This window comes from Macaca mulatta, chromosome 19, assembly GCF_049350105.2.
Source record: "Macaca mulatta isolate MMU2019108-1 chromosome 19, T2T-MMU8v2.0, whole genome shotgun sequence".
NCBI lineage: Eukaryota > Metazoa > Chordata > Mammalia > Primates > Cercopithecidae > Macaca > Macaca mulatta.
In genome coordinates, this window is record NC_133424.1 from 24,031,433 (window position 1) to 24,045,237 (window position 13,805).

The 13,805-nt window shown below is 38.2% G+C and overlaps 2 pseudogenes; one reads left to right on the top strand and one right to left on the bottom strand.

Moving 5' to 3' along the window:
* Positions 1-7,555: 7,555 nt before the first annotated feature.
* LOC696613 (sorting nexin-6 pseudogene) lies at positions 7,556-8,772 on the bottom strand (annotated as a pseudogene).
* Positions 8,773-8,783: 11 nt separating this feature from the next.
* Positions 8,784-9,529, top strand: LOC144336634 (large ribosomal subunit protein uL18 pseudogene; annotated as a pseudogene).
* The last annotated feature ends 4,276 nt before the right edge of the window (positions 9,530-13,805 follow it).

Genomic DNA, 13,805 nt, shown 5'->3' on the forward strand with positions numbered 1-13,805 from the left:
AAAATAGTATCCTGAAAGACAAAAAATAAAAAACAAAAGCAACCTGACCCCAGTGAGATGGTGCAAAAAAAACTTGCAAAGTAAAATGCACTTGGGGCACTTAGCGGGGACATACTGCAGTGTCTCCTGAGAGGGCACAAAAGAGGTGAGTTTCAAAAATAATTAATCATACATTTCAGTTGTTTGAAATTCTCGTTTATGTTTCTCTTTTTCTGTAAGGTTTTTTTTTCTTGTGGGAGGGGTGGGCTGGGTGGTTTCGAATAGGATTTCAAGACTTAGCTTTTAGAATGCTATCAAATAATAGGTAAAATCTCTATGCCATTTTGGCTGTAGAAACTGCATGCATTTTGCTGGGAGCAGTGGCTCACTCCTGTAATCCCAGCACTTTGGGAGGCCCAGGCGGGCAGATCACGAGGTCAGGAGATCTAGAGCATCCTGGCTAACACAGTGAAACCCCGTCTCTACTAAGAATACAAAAAAATTAGCCGGACTTAGTGGCGGGCGCCTGCAGTCCCAGCTACTCCAGAGGCTGAGGCAGGAGAATGGCGTGAACTCGGGAGGCGGAGCTTGCAGTGAGCCAGGATCGCGCCACTGCTCTCCAGCCTGGGCGACAGAGCGAGACTCTGTCTCAAAAAAAAAAAAAAAAAAAGAGAGAAAATGCATAACTTTTATAAGAAAATATTGTAGATAATGGGCGAGTTACAAGATTTATGAAAACGTTAGTTGTTATTTTTGCAGGGCAAATTTGTGACGGAATATCTCTGTTCTATATCCTGTTTTCTTAATTTCTGAGTTTAATGCTAAATTTTATAAAAAGAAAAAGAATCATCTGCAAACAGAGATTGTTTGATTTCCTCTCTTCCTGTTTGGATGCATTTTATTTCTTTCTCTTGCCTGAATGCTCTGGCCAGGACTTCCAATTTTATGTTGAATAGTAGGGGTGAGAGGACGCATTCTTCTCTTGTGCCAGTTTTCAAGAAGGAATGCTTCCAGCTTGTGTCCATTCAGTATGTTGGCTGTGGGTTTGTCATAGATAACTCATTATTTTGAACTATTTACCTTCAATGCCAAGTTTGTTGAGGGTTTTAAACGTGAAGGATATTAACTTTTATTGAAAACTTTTTCTGTATCTATTGAAATAATTTTGTGGTTTTTATCTGTAGTTTGTTTATCTGATTAATCACACATACTGATTTGTGTCTGTTGAACAAACCTTGCATCCCAGGGATACAATCTACTTGATCATAGTGAATTAGCTTTTTAATGTGCTACTGGATTTGGTTTGCTAGTATTTTGTTGAAGATTTTTACATCAATGTTCATCAAGGATATTAGCCTGAAGTTTTCTTTTTTTGTTTTATCTCTGCCAGATTTTGGTATTAGAATGATGCTGTTGCTGGGAGCAGTGACTCATGCATGTAATCCCAGCACTTTGGGAGGCTGAGGTGGGTGGATCACGAGGTCAAGAGATGGAGACTATCTTGACCAACATGGTGAAACCCTGTCTCTACTAAAAAACATAAAATAGCTGGGTGTGGTGGCGCACGCCTGTAGTCCCAGCACTTTGGGAGGCTGAGGCGGTAGAATCGCTTGAACCTTGGAGGTGGAGGTTGCAGTGAGCCCAGATTGCGCCACTGCACTCCAGCCTGGCAACAGAATGAGACTCCATCTCAAAATATAAATAAATAAATAAATAAATAAATAAATAAATAAATAAATAAATAGAATGATGCTGTTTTTACATAATGAGTTGGGGAGGAGTCCCTTCTCAATTTTTTAAAATAGTTTTATAAGATATAATACTGGTTTTTCTTTGTACATTAGTTAGAATTCAGCTGCGAATCTGTCTGGTCCTGGATTTTCTTTCTTTCTTTTTTTCCCAGATGGAGTCTCGCTCTGTTGCCCAGGCTGAAATGCAGTGGTGGGATTTCGGCTCACTGCAGCCTCTGTCTCCCAGGTTCAAGCAGTTCTCCTGCCTCAACCTCCCGAGTAGCCAGGACTACAGGCCAGTGCCACCATGCCCGGCTAATTTTTGTATTTGTAGTAGAGACAGTATTTCACAACATTGGCCAGGCTGGTCTCGAACTCCTAACCTCAGGTGATCCTACCACCTCTGCTTCCCAAAGTGCTGGGATTACAGGCATGAGCCAGCATACTCGGCCAGTCCTGGGCTTTCTTTTGGTTGGTAGTCTGTTTACTACTATTTCAATTTTGGAGCTTGTTATTGGTCTATTTGCTGATTCATTTTGTTGTTTTTGTTCAGTTATGGGAAGATGGATTTTTCCAGAAATTTATCCATTTTTTTTTAAGATTTTCTAGTTTGCATAGAGATGTTTATAGTAGACTTCAATACTTATTCACATTTTTGTGGGGTCAGTGGTAATGTCCCTTTTGTCATTTCTAATTGTGTTTATTTGGATCTTATTTTTTCACTAATCTTATTAGTGGTTTATCTTATTAACTTTTTCAAAAGATTTAACTCAATAGATTTCTTATTTCTATGACTTTTCATGTCTAAATCTCCTTCAGTCCAGATCTTCTTGTCTTCTGCTAGCTTAGGAGTTGGTTTTCTCTTGTTTCTTTCATTCTTTTATTTATGATGTTAGGTCGTTATATTGACGTCTTTCTAACTTTCTGATGTGAGCATCAAAAAGTGCTATAGATTTCCCTCTTACCACTGTCTTAGCTGTGTTGCAGATTCTAGTATGTTGTATCTTCATTCCCGTTTGTTTCAAAAAACTTCTTAATTTCTACCTTAATTTCATTATTTATTCAAAAGTCATTCACATGCAGATTCTTTAATTTCCATGTAATTGTATAATTTCAAGTCATTTTCTTGGTGTTGAATTATATATTTATCAAGTTGTGGCCTAAGAATATGTTTGGTATGATATGGGGATTATTAAATTTGCTGATAATTGTTTTATTTCTGATTGTGTGGTCAGTTTTAGAGTATTTGACACGTGGTGGTGAGAAGAATGTATACTGTGTTGATTTCAGATGGAGAATGTTGTAGATGTCTATTAGGACTATTTGGTCAAGGGTTTAGTTCTGATATCTCTGTTAATTTTCTGTCTCGATGATCTGTCTAATAGTGTATGTGGGGTGTCATAGGAGTCAGAATCTAAGTCTCTTCATAGTTCTCTAAGAACTTTTTTGTGTGTGTTTGTGATGGAATCTCACTCTGTCACCCAGGCTAGAGTGTCGTGGCGCGATCTCAGCTCACTGCAACCTCTGCCTCCTGAGTTCAAGAGATTCTCCTGCTGCTTCAGCCTCCTGGGCAGCTGGGATGACAGGAGCGTGCCACCACGCCCAGCTAATTTTTGTATTTTTAATAGAGACCAGGTTTCACCATGTTGGTCAGGCTGGTCTTGAACTCCTGACCTCATGATCCACCTGCCTCAGCCTCTCAAAGTGCTAGGATTACAGGCATGAGCTGCCATGCCCAGCAGAACTCATTTTATTCATTTGCATGCATGGATTTTTAATAGCTTTTTTTCTGTCTGCTTTTTTTTCATAAACATTCTTTCAAGTGCACACAGTATGCCCAAGGCTACATCTTAGATGTCTGCATCCAGTGTCTACTGATATTCAGATGTCAAGTGTTCAAGAACATGTCCAGAGACTTGGCTGTTGTAGAAAAAATTATAAATTAAAGATAAGAGGCTTTATTCTCTTACCTGAAAGTAAAGGAGGATATTTCATTCATCTCTCTCTCTTTTTAAAAAAAAAAAAAAACATTTAGATTACACGTAGATAGTTTTCTCTGCTTTTTGGAAATATATGTAAATCATAGTAACAGCTATATAAACCTTTTGTTATTCTTTCTGACTCAGAATTGTCTTCATCTAGGACCTCAGAACCATTGCTTTGTTTTTGCTTTGGCAAAGTTTTTTTTGTTTGTTTGGTTGGTTTTTTGTTTGTTTGTTTTTTAGTCTTTTAAAATAGACACAAATTTGTTTAAAGCTTTTTTTTTAAGACAGAGTTTCACTTTTGTCACCGAGGCTGAAATAAAATGGCACGATCTCAGCTCACTGCAACCTCCACCTCTCAGTTCAAGTGATTTTCCTGCCTCAGCCATTCAAGTAGCTGGGATTAGAGGCTCCTGCCACCACCCCTGACTACTTTTTTGTATTTTTAGTGGAGATGGGGTTTTGCCATGCTGGCCAGGTTAGTCCCAAACTGCTGACCTTAGGTGATCCACCCGCCTTGGCCTGCCAAAGTGCTGGGATTACAAGCATGAGCCACCACACCTGGCTGTTTAAAGCTTACTTTAAGAGCACACAAAAGTTGAGCACAAAGATAAGATTAAATTTTGCAACACAGAATGATAAAGAATTAAAAGGATACTCAGTAAATTTTGTTGACAGAAAACTGATTATCCAAGGTAATTATCTCGTATTTACAGACTGAAATACTTACACTGCAAAGGCAAGAACAGTTCAGTTTATTCACTAAATAGTGGAGTCTGTAGGTGTACCTTGGTTTCTGTTACTTCAGTACAATTAGTATAGTTAGGTATAGTGTTTGTAGACAACTTGCATTCACATAAATTAGATAACATTTTGTACAATAGTATGAATAGAAGGCCACAATATTTGAATAAATCCCTTAATTAGTCATTTTAATATTGTTATTTATACTCTTGAACTATAAAGTGTTTTAACTGAATTATGGTTATTGATATTTTTAAAGTTCTACATACATTATGACAAGTACTTTAAAATTACTATACTTAGATATTTATAGCTAATATCCAAAGAAAATTCACTACAAAATTGTTATAGTAGATATTAGTTTGACATGCTTATTAATTTATCCAATAGGGATAATTATAGGTAAACATGGTTTGTGTCTTTCATTTCACTAAATTCGAATGCTGCTATTACAGGACAAATAAACATGATGGGTGATGTGACGACCCAAAACCATAATAACTCTTCAGTTAGCTATGTTGCAAGCTCAAATATATTCCACTGTATAACAAAGTCAGATTCCAGTTTTTCATGAAAAAGTGCTGGTGAAAATTGTCAGATGTATTCCAGTATAGATCCCCAATTCACTGGTTAGGAGATGGGAGGGCAGAAGACATGAAAAAGAACCCTTGTAAAATCCTGCTGAGAGCATGCCTTTTTTTTCATAATGCTCATGTTTCTCATGCTGACATGCTGAGAGTAGCTGTGCATTCTGAGTGTTTTGTGAAAAATTCCTTTTGGGGGACTATCTTCTGACCAAGTTTGTTAGTCTTACATCTAATCTGAGTTTTTTCTTGAAGATGCCTTTAACTTATTTTTTCTTTCAATATAATCTTGCTCAGATTGAGAGCTGTTTTTCTCTCCAGTGCTTTGGGTGTCTGTTTCAGAAGCCCTGTTAGTATCCCATGGTCTCTATGAATGAGATGGGTTGTCACACGGAGAATTCTTGGAGTTATCTCTATCTGGATTCATGCTGGAAATCTAGCAGTATTTTTTTTTTTATGTCACCATTATAAATAGAAACTGAGGCTGAAATACTGCTCCCATTCCCATTACTGTGAAGGTGCAGTTCTTCTGAGAGTAAATTGTGAAGGAGCCTTGCAGGCTCTTCTCCCTGCAGCCCAAGCTTCACTCTCTGATGTGACACTAGAATGCTGCTGTGGCATTGGGGTTCATGTAAGATGTGAGCTAGCAGCTTTGAGCTGTGTGTTATGGACTGTGTCTCAGTGGAAGTTGGTAGGCGTAAAGAGAGGACCCTGGCCATCAGGAGAACGCAAGCAGTGTGCTCAAACCCAGTCCTCAGGGAGTAAAGAGCCATTGCTTTAAAATGCATATAGCCAAAACCATAACACCCTATTCAACAATTTCAGTAGGAGAGTGAGAGCCTATCTTATCAGCAGGGTCCTGGCTTCAAGTTTCAAAATTACCTCCTGTTGTGAAAATGTAAAAGTTTATTTTGTTATTGCATAACCAATTAGCATACATGGATGGCCTCCCTAATTACCAGTGAATTTAGGATACATGACATCGTGCTGTAAATTCTTCTACTTTTGGACTAGTTATGGTGAGTCTCTCTCTGTCTTTCCAATCTCTTAAGCAGATTCACTGTGATGCATGTCCTATTCTGGTTTAATTTTGTAATAAAACAGTATACTTTCTGTTCTATCATTGTGGAGTTTCTCTGGGGCTAGAGAAAGTTTTTATTCTATTATTTCACAAACACTGTCTAGAATTACCAGAATTTCACCACATTGACCAGGCTGGTTATGAACTTGTGACCTCAAGTGATCCACCTGCCTCAGCCTCCCAAAGTGCTGGGATTACAGGTGTAAGCCATCACCCCAGCCACAAATTCACTTGTACCTGTATAGATTTCAGACAACTAGAATCTTTGTTCCCAGGTTAAAATCCTCAAGCTTGGTCCAAATAAACTGTCTACTTATATTCATGTTATGTCATCTGTTTTTCCATTTCTGTAAACTATTATCTAGAAGAGCAGCTTCTGTGAGGGGACCTCTCTTTCAATTGTACTTTACTTGCTGTAACACCCAAAAATGCAGAGTGAGGTTAATCCCACCCAGAATCTGCACATAAGTTCTGTCCTCTGCCTGGGATTTACAAGACAGGCCAAGACTTTGGATTGAAAATGTACAGAAAACTAACTGGAGGCATTTTCTGCATTGTGAAATGTCAACACAGACATCTTGAAGCCTCCCTTTGAGAGTGTGGCTTTTTGAGCTCTTCATATCTAGTTCGGTGACCTGCTACATGTTCTACATTCTGTGAGAGGTTCCGAGAGTAAATAGAATCTGATGGCCAAATCTGTAAATGTAAAGAAGCATCTTAGGAGTGAAAGATCAAGGCCAGAAAGTATCCAGAGCCATAACCACAGCTACACCTACCAGTAAAATGCAAGACTTGAGTAGAGTATTCTTGTCCTTCCTGTTACTCAAGAGCTAGAATCAGGACAGGTGATCCAGGTTCTGGAGCTCCACGAGAGCAGTTCCATTTTTTATTTAAAATCAGCCTGTCTCTTCTGCCTGGTTTATCATTGGGCAGTCAACCTAGGGTAACTGAGAACCCTCTCACAGTTACCTAGCCATCTTTGAAACATTTGAGAATACATGAATGAACTAAGGTGGTATATAATGCTTCTTTAAAACAAAATTTTAAAAAATTCAATAAAGGAAATCTTTATCTTGTTTGAACAATGCATTCTGAAAAGGTTAAACTTCAGAAATTATTTAAAGGTAAATAAGATTGGCATCCATAAGGAATACTATTTATAAAATAAATGCAGTTATAGAGGCTACTTTAAAGAAGAATAAAATTTGGACTTCTGAGTATGATGAGTGCACAATAATGGACCACTGTCTTGGGGAACACAGTTTGGCATTACAGCACACAGACTGGCATCGTCTGTACATGGCGTTGCTCCATTTTTCTCAGAAAAAGAGTAGGTCCATTTTGTCAGCTGTTTTTTATTTGTTCCCAGGGAGCATAAATGCTTAACATCATTAAGAAGACAAAAATAAAATCTGAAGGAGGGCAGCCCTTTTCAACAGGAAGGCAGAATGTGGCTTATGTGTCTCTGTTTAGCACTGCCAGGCAGTTTGGCAGCAACTGTAGTTACCTTTTGCATGATTCAGTTCTAACTCTGCCAGTTCCAGTAATTTTTTCTGAATGCAGCCACGCTTCTTGTCTTAAAATCTATAAGTTCTTGTTTTGCAGACTGAGATTTTTTTTTTCAAATTTCTGACTACATAATTGTTAGAAAGTTTTAGCCAGCAGAACATCTTTATTTTTTGCTCTTGCTTTATCCAGTGCTTTATTAGCATTTTCATAATCCACTAGTGACCTAGACCTTCAATACAGGGATCCTTAGCAGCTTGAGTGTCTCTTAAGTAATATTTTTAAGGGTCAGAAAGTTCGAGGGCCTCATCAGCGGACACTCACGCTTCTATTTTTCTTGTTTCATCAAACATTTCTGAAACTTTGAGAAGAAACTTTCATATATCTGTAGAATCCTAAGTTCCTAAAGCATATAATGAAGAACCAATTCTATTGTAATCATCTACAGCACTTTTGTGGGATCGTCATTCTACCAGAGTTAACAGATGCATCCTTAACTCAATTATGATATTCTAAAAGAAATGTTCGTTCATGTTCAAATAAATTATCTACATCCTTTACTCCTGAAACAATTACTCCATCTGCTGATTTAACCATGTTTTTAAAGAAATCTTCAAGTTTCTCTTTTTATTTGTCCTCGCACACTAAAATCTTGATTATATTGCAAGAAGACATGGAAATTTAAATATTTTCTCAAAATAGGATGTGCTGTCACATGATATAGGAACACTTCATGGATCGCAACTGTCTTCTTGAATATTCCCAAATATTCAGCTTCCAGTTCCTGTTTCATCTTTGTGAATTCTTCCTTTGTCATTGACCCTTCTTCTGCAAGCTTCTGTACTTTTTCCCTTGAAGCATCAAAATCAGGTCTTGGTGGTGCTGGTGAAATGATGTAACCTGCATAGTCTTCATTTATAACAAAGGAATCGTGACGCCAGATAAATTGCTTGTGTTGCTGAACAATAGAAAACTCATTTTGTTTAAAATTTGGCAATAAACTTTTTGTGTGAACAGTGAATTTTACTTTATCCCACTCACTAAGAGCATCAGAGATGTCCACCTGCAGAGGAGGATCACTTTGAAGATCTACATTTATTGCTTTAAGTCCACAGTTCTCTTCCCGAGAGGAAGTCAGGGCCATCATCCAGGTCTTCCATCATGGCTGCTCCCCAGGATGATAGTTTGTGTAACAAACAGAGATATTGTCAGATTACGTACATCCATATAGAATAGGACATGATAGTATGCACAGCATATGCATGTAAACTCCCAAAATGTGATGTGAAGGTTGGCCTAACCAATTACACTGCAGCGTATTGTACTGGCCTGCTGCTGGCCTACAGACTCCTCAATAGGTCAAGATCTGTGACCTATGACATGGACAAGATCTGTGAAGGCCAAGTGGAGGTGACTGGCAATGAATACAATGTGGAAAGCACTGATGGTCAGCCAAGTGCCTTTACCTACTATTTGGATGTAGGCCTTCCCAGAACTACCACTGGCAATAAAGTTTTTGTTCCTGAAGAGAGCAGTAGATGGAGGCTTGTTTATCCTTCACAGTACCAAACAGTTCCCTAGTTATGATTCTGAAAGCAAGGGATTTAATGCAGTAGTACACCAGAAGCACATCATAGGCCAGATGTTGCAGATTACATGCACTACTTAGTGAAGGAAGATGAAGATGCTTACAGGAAATTGTTCTTGCAATACATAAACAAAAGCATAACTCCAGACATGAAGGAGATAGATAAGAAAACTCTTGCTGCTATGTGAGAGAATCCAGTCTATGAGAAGAAGCCCAGGAAAAAAGTTAAAAAGAAGTGGAACCGTCCCAAAATGTCCGTTGCTCAGAAGAAAGGTCAAGTAACTCAAAAGAAGGCAAGCTTCCTCAGAGCTTATGAGTGGGCCTCTGAGAACTAAACCAAACAATTTTTAATGAGGCTTTTTCAGATGAAGAAAATAAACTTATTGACAGCAACATTTAAAAAGAAAAATTAAATTTATAAGCAGCAAAACATTCAAGAGATTACTTGGGTTCTCTAAAAGGCATTCAGTTTCAAAATGGAAACAGAGCATTAAAGTTTGGAAAATTTGCAGCCTGACAATGCAATAGAATAGAAAAGCTCATTTTTTGGAGGAGAAATATTAGCCAGCTGTGGGAAAAATGTCTCCAGGTCATGACAGAGATCTTCTCCACAGGCCCCTCCATCAGAGGCCCAGAGGCCTAAAAGAAAAAGATGGCTTTATGGGTCAGGTCCAGGGCTTCCCTGCTCTGTGAAGCCTAGGGACTTGGTACCCTGTATTCCAGCCACTTCAGTCATGGCTAAAAGGGGCCAAGGTAGAGCTCAGGCTGTTGCTTCAGAGAGTGGAAGCCCCAAGCCTTGGCATCTTTTATATGGTGTTGAGACTGCGGGTTCATGGAAGTCAAGAATTGAGGTTTGGCATCCTCCACCTAGATTTCAGAGATATATGGAATGGATGTCCAGGCAGAAGGTTGCTGCAGGGGTGAAGCCCTCATGAATGAACATCTGCTAGGACAGTACAGAAAAAATGTGGGGTTGGAGCCCCCACACAGAGTCCTTACTGGGGCACTGCCTTGTGGAGCTTTGAGAAGAGGGCCATTGTCCTCCAGATTCCAGAATGGTAGATCCACTGACATCTTGCACCATGTGCCTGGAGAAGCCATAGACAAGCTCATGAAGGCAGCCAGGAGAGAGTCTGTACCCTGCAGAGCCACAGGGGTGAAGCTGCTCAAGACGATGGGAACCCACCTTTTGCATCAGCATGACTCAATGCAGAACATCAAGTCAGAGGAGATCATTTTGGAGCTTTAAGATTTGACAGTCTTGCTTGATTTTGGATTGCATGGGGCCAGTAGCCCCTTTGTTTTGGCCAATTTCTCCCCTATGGAATGACTGTATTTACCCAATGCTTGTACCCTCATTATATCAGGGAAGTAACTAACTTGCTTTTAATTTTACAGGCTCATAGGCAGAAGGGACGTACCTTGTTTCAGATAAGATATTGAACTGTGGACTTTTGAGTCGATGCTGAAATGAGTTAAGACTTTGGGGTACTGTTGGGAAGGTATGATTGGTTTTGCAATGCAAAGACATTAGATTTGGGAGGGGCCGGGGTGGAATGACATGGTTTGGCTGTGTCCCACCCAAATCTCATCTTGAATTGTCATTCTCACAAGTCATGGTGAAAACATGGTGGGAGATGATTCAATTATGGGAGTGGGTCTTCCCTGCACTGTTCTCGTGATAGTGAATGAATTTCAGAATATATGATGGTTGTAAAAATGGGAGTTTTCCTGCACAAGCTCTCTCTTTGCCTCCCGCTGTCCATGTAAAATGTGACTTGCTTCTCCTTGCCTTTTGCCACGATTGTGAGGCCTCCCCAGCCACATAGAACTGTAAGTTCATTAAATCTCTTTCTCTTCCCAGTCTCCAGTATGTCTTTATCAACAGTATGAGAACAGACTAATAAAACTAGCAACTGAATAAAAGGTTGAATTATGCATCATATAGTAGGTAAATAAATGTGTGCAAAAAACTTGGGCTTTATTTTGGCCATGTTCTTTATATTGTTGTGACTTTTGGTGTTTTTACCTGAAAGACTATTTCTGAACAGAAGAGTTGTTATTATTATTTGTATTTCTTTTACCTTACTAAAAACACATATTCATCTTTTAATAAAATTATCCTAGGAAACCTTAAATATTTGTTTAAATGGCTTATTAGTATATGATATGAAATTGACAGGAAAGTGGCTATAAAAGGTTTAAACTACACAAACTCTGAGATACAAATTTATCTTAGGTAAGCTTAGGAAAAACAAAACTGGAAATACCCACATTGGCATAGAGAACCAAATTCTAGCTAGGGTCCACTCGCTGTCCCAGTCCTGTTCAGATTCACTCCTTTTGAAGGTCTTATTTAGGTCTGGCCCTACCCTGGAGTCTCCCCTCACAGAACTGATTAGAAAAGATCAGTTTTGGGTGATGAATCCTGTTCCACTTTTAGAGCTGGTGCTCACAATTTTCTGAAACAGAAAAGCAATACATGAGAAATATAAAGCATGGATTTTAGAGTCTTTTTAAAATTATTAAAACCAGTGCTTGCAGAGACATTTTATTTAGCAACTTGTTTTCCATTCCTGCAGAGCTAGTAGTTGCTCCCCAAGCCACAAGAAGTAAATATAAACACAATAAAATTTCCTGTAAGTTATATTAAACTCTTCATTTCTCTATTCCTCTCATCTGTTTATGTTTAGCTTTTATTCTACACATTTTAAAAAATGGTCAATGACAGAGAAACAGAAAAAAAATCTGGGTCATTTTTCTAAATACTGGGGATTATTGAACACTTAGTATCAATACACAGGGTGTTATTAAGATTAAATTCTGTAATGTGCTATCACAGTGCCCTGCAGCATCTTATTGAGCATGCAGTACTTGAATAATAAACATTGCATTACTATATGTGTACATGTTGTTTTCTAAACGCAGACTTAAACATTGTTGCTTTCTAAATTCAAAAACAAAAAAACCAACAAAAAACATTGTTGCTTTGTTTCTTCTGTAAACTTAAAAAAAGCCAGCAAAGATTATAATACTTTAAGGTGGAGATTGGTTGTCCTTATTTATACCAAAAGTATTTGTGTTGTCACAAGAGTGCTGAGTGTAAGGAACTTGGTGCTGTGCCTACTTGCTCTAACTAATGCTAATAATGACCCCAGGTGGAGAAACATCAGCATTGATAGGAAACTTGTTTATAACACCCATTCATGTACCCTTTCAAAACCTGCAGAATCACATTTCATAGAATAGGGCCAAAATTACCAAGTGATTTGTAATCTTGTTAAAGTTGGAGAGGCAATGCTTAAATGGTTATAAGCCCAGGCTTCTAATTAGAATCATGTGACTCTAAGTTGAGGCCAGAATCAAATATGAGGGTTCAAGATACATTTATGATAATTAATTCTCACCTTTGCATTAACGGGTGATCCCAGAACCTGTTCCATTTGGGTTTCTTAGAAACCGGGCAGTGTGGCCCACATTTTTATTACTGTAGCAGAAATTGCTGGTGTCTGTGGCAGGGGAGGACACCTGAGGACAGGAAAGGAGAAACTTATATTTTTACATCTGTGGAGCAGCTTGTTCCTGAATCTCTTCTGTTATAAAGGACAGAAATGGGTAGAATTTTTCTGTATTGGTCCTGCCTATGAGTGTGGTGGTAGCAGGTAAAGATGTGGTGCTTACATCTTTCAAGGCATATTCTCCAGATGCAGATGTAATTTTTTTCAAAATCTCATCTGAGAAGAAATTCCAGAGAAAGAGGAGAAGATAAAAAATGGATTTTTTTTCAGCTAAACATGCCTTGGAGTAAGAGTTGTATCCATTCTGCCTGCTAGAATGCCATGCCTTTAGTACTTGCAAAACTTTAATTCTCTACTTGTACTTTTCCTCTTAAATGAGTTTGTTGTAACTACATTTTAAAATTCTTATAATTGTCAAGGATCTCTGAAAAATATTTCTTTCCTATGTACCAGAGCCTTCTCTACATTCTGTACTTCATGGTTTCTTATATGCCATGCAGTATTCTCACCTTGAATTTATAATCTGCATCATTAAAAATGTTCCCTTTGTGGCTGTTGAACATGGGACAGTGTGGATGCTCAAGATTCCTATTGGGGAAAAGCTGGGGTTCTTCATAAAAATAAAGACCATGTAATGTTGAGCTTCTGTCTCTGTTCTCCATCAGCTCTGTGTAGAAAAGGATTAAGAAAATGCTTATTTAAACAGGATGACATTTGTTACCCAGTAAGTTCTGAAAAAAATTATTAGGAGATACTTGTTCTCCAGGGTGCTAAAGAAAGACTATTTAAAATAACTATTAACTATTCACAATTATAGAACATGGGAGACATCTGTATTTTGAACTTTGCATAAAACTGATGTTTCTTTATAGTTAAATTCAGGCTATAATTTACTTTTGGAGGGCCAATATTACAACAGTGATGCTGTGTCCTGTGTGCATCTACACATCATAAAAATTGTCTTAGTCCAGTTGATATTAATAACTCAGTTGATTAATGAAGCTCTCTGACAGATTTCTTCAATATGGAGTTAATTATTTCTCTCTTCATTAGTAAGTTTCTTTATGCAGCTGATGTGCAGAAAGCATCACAT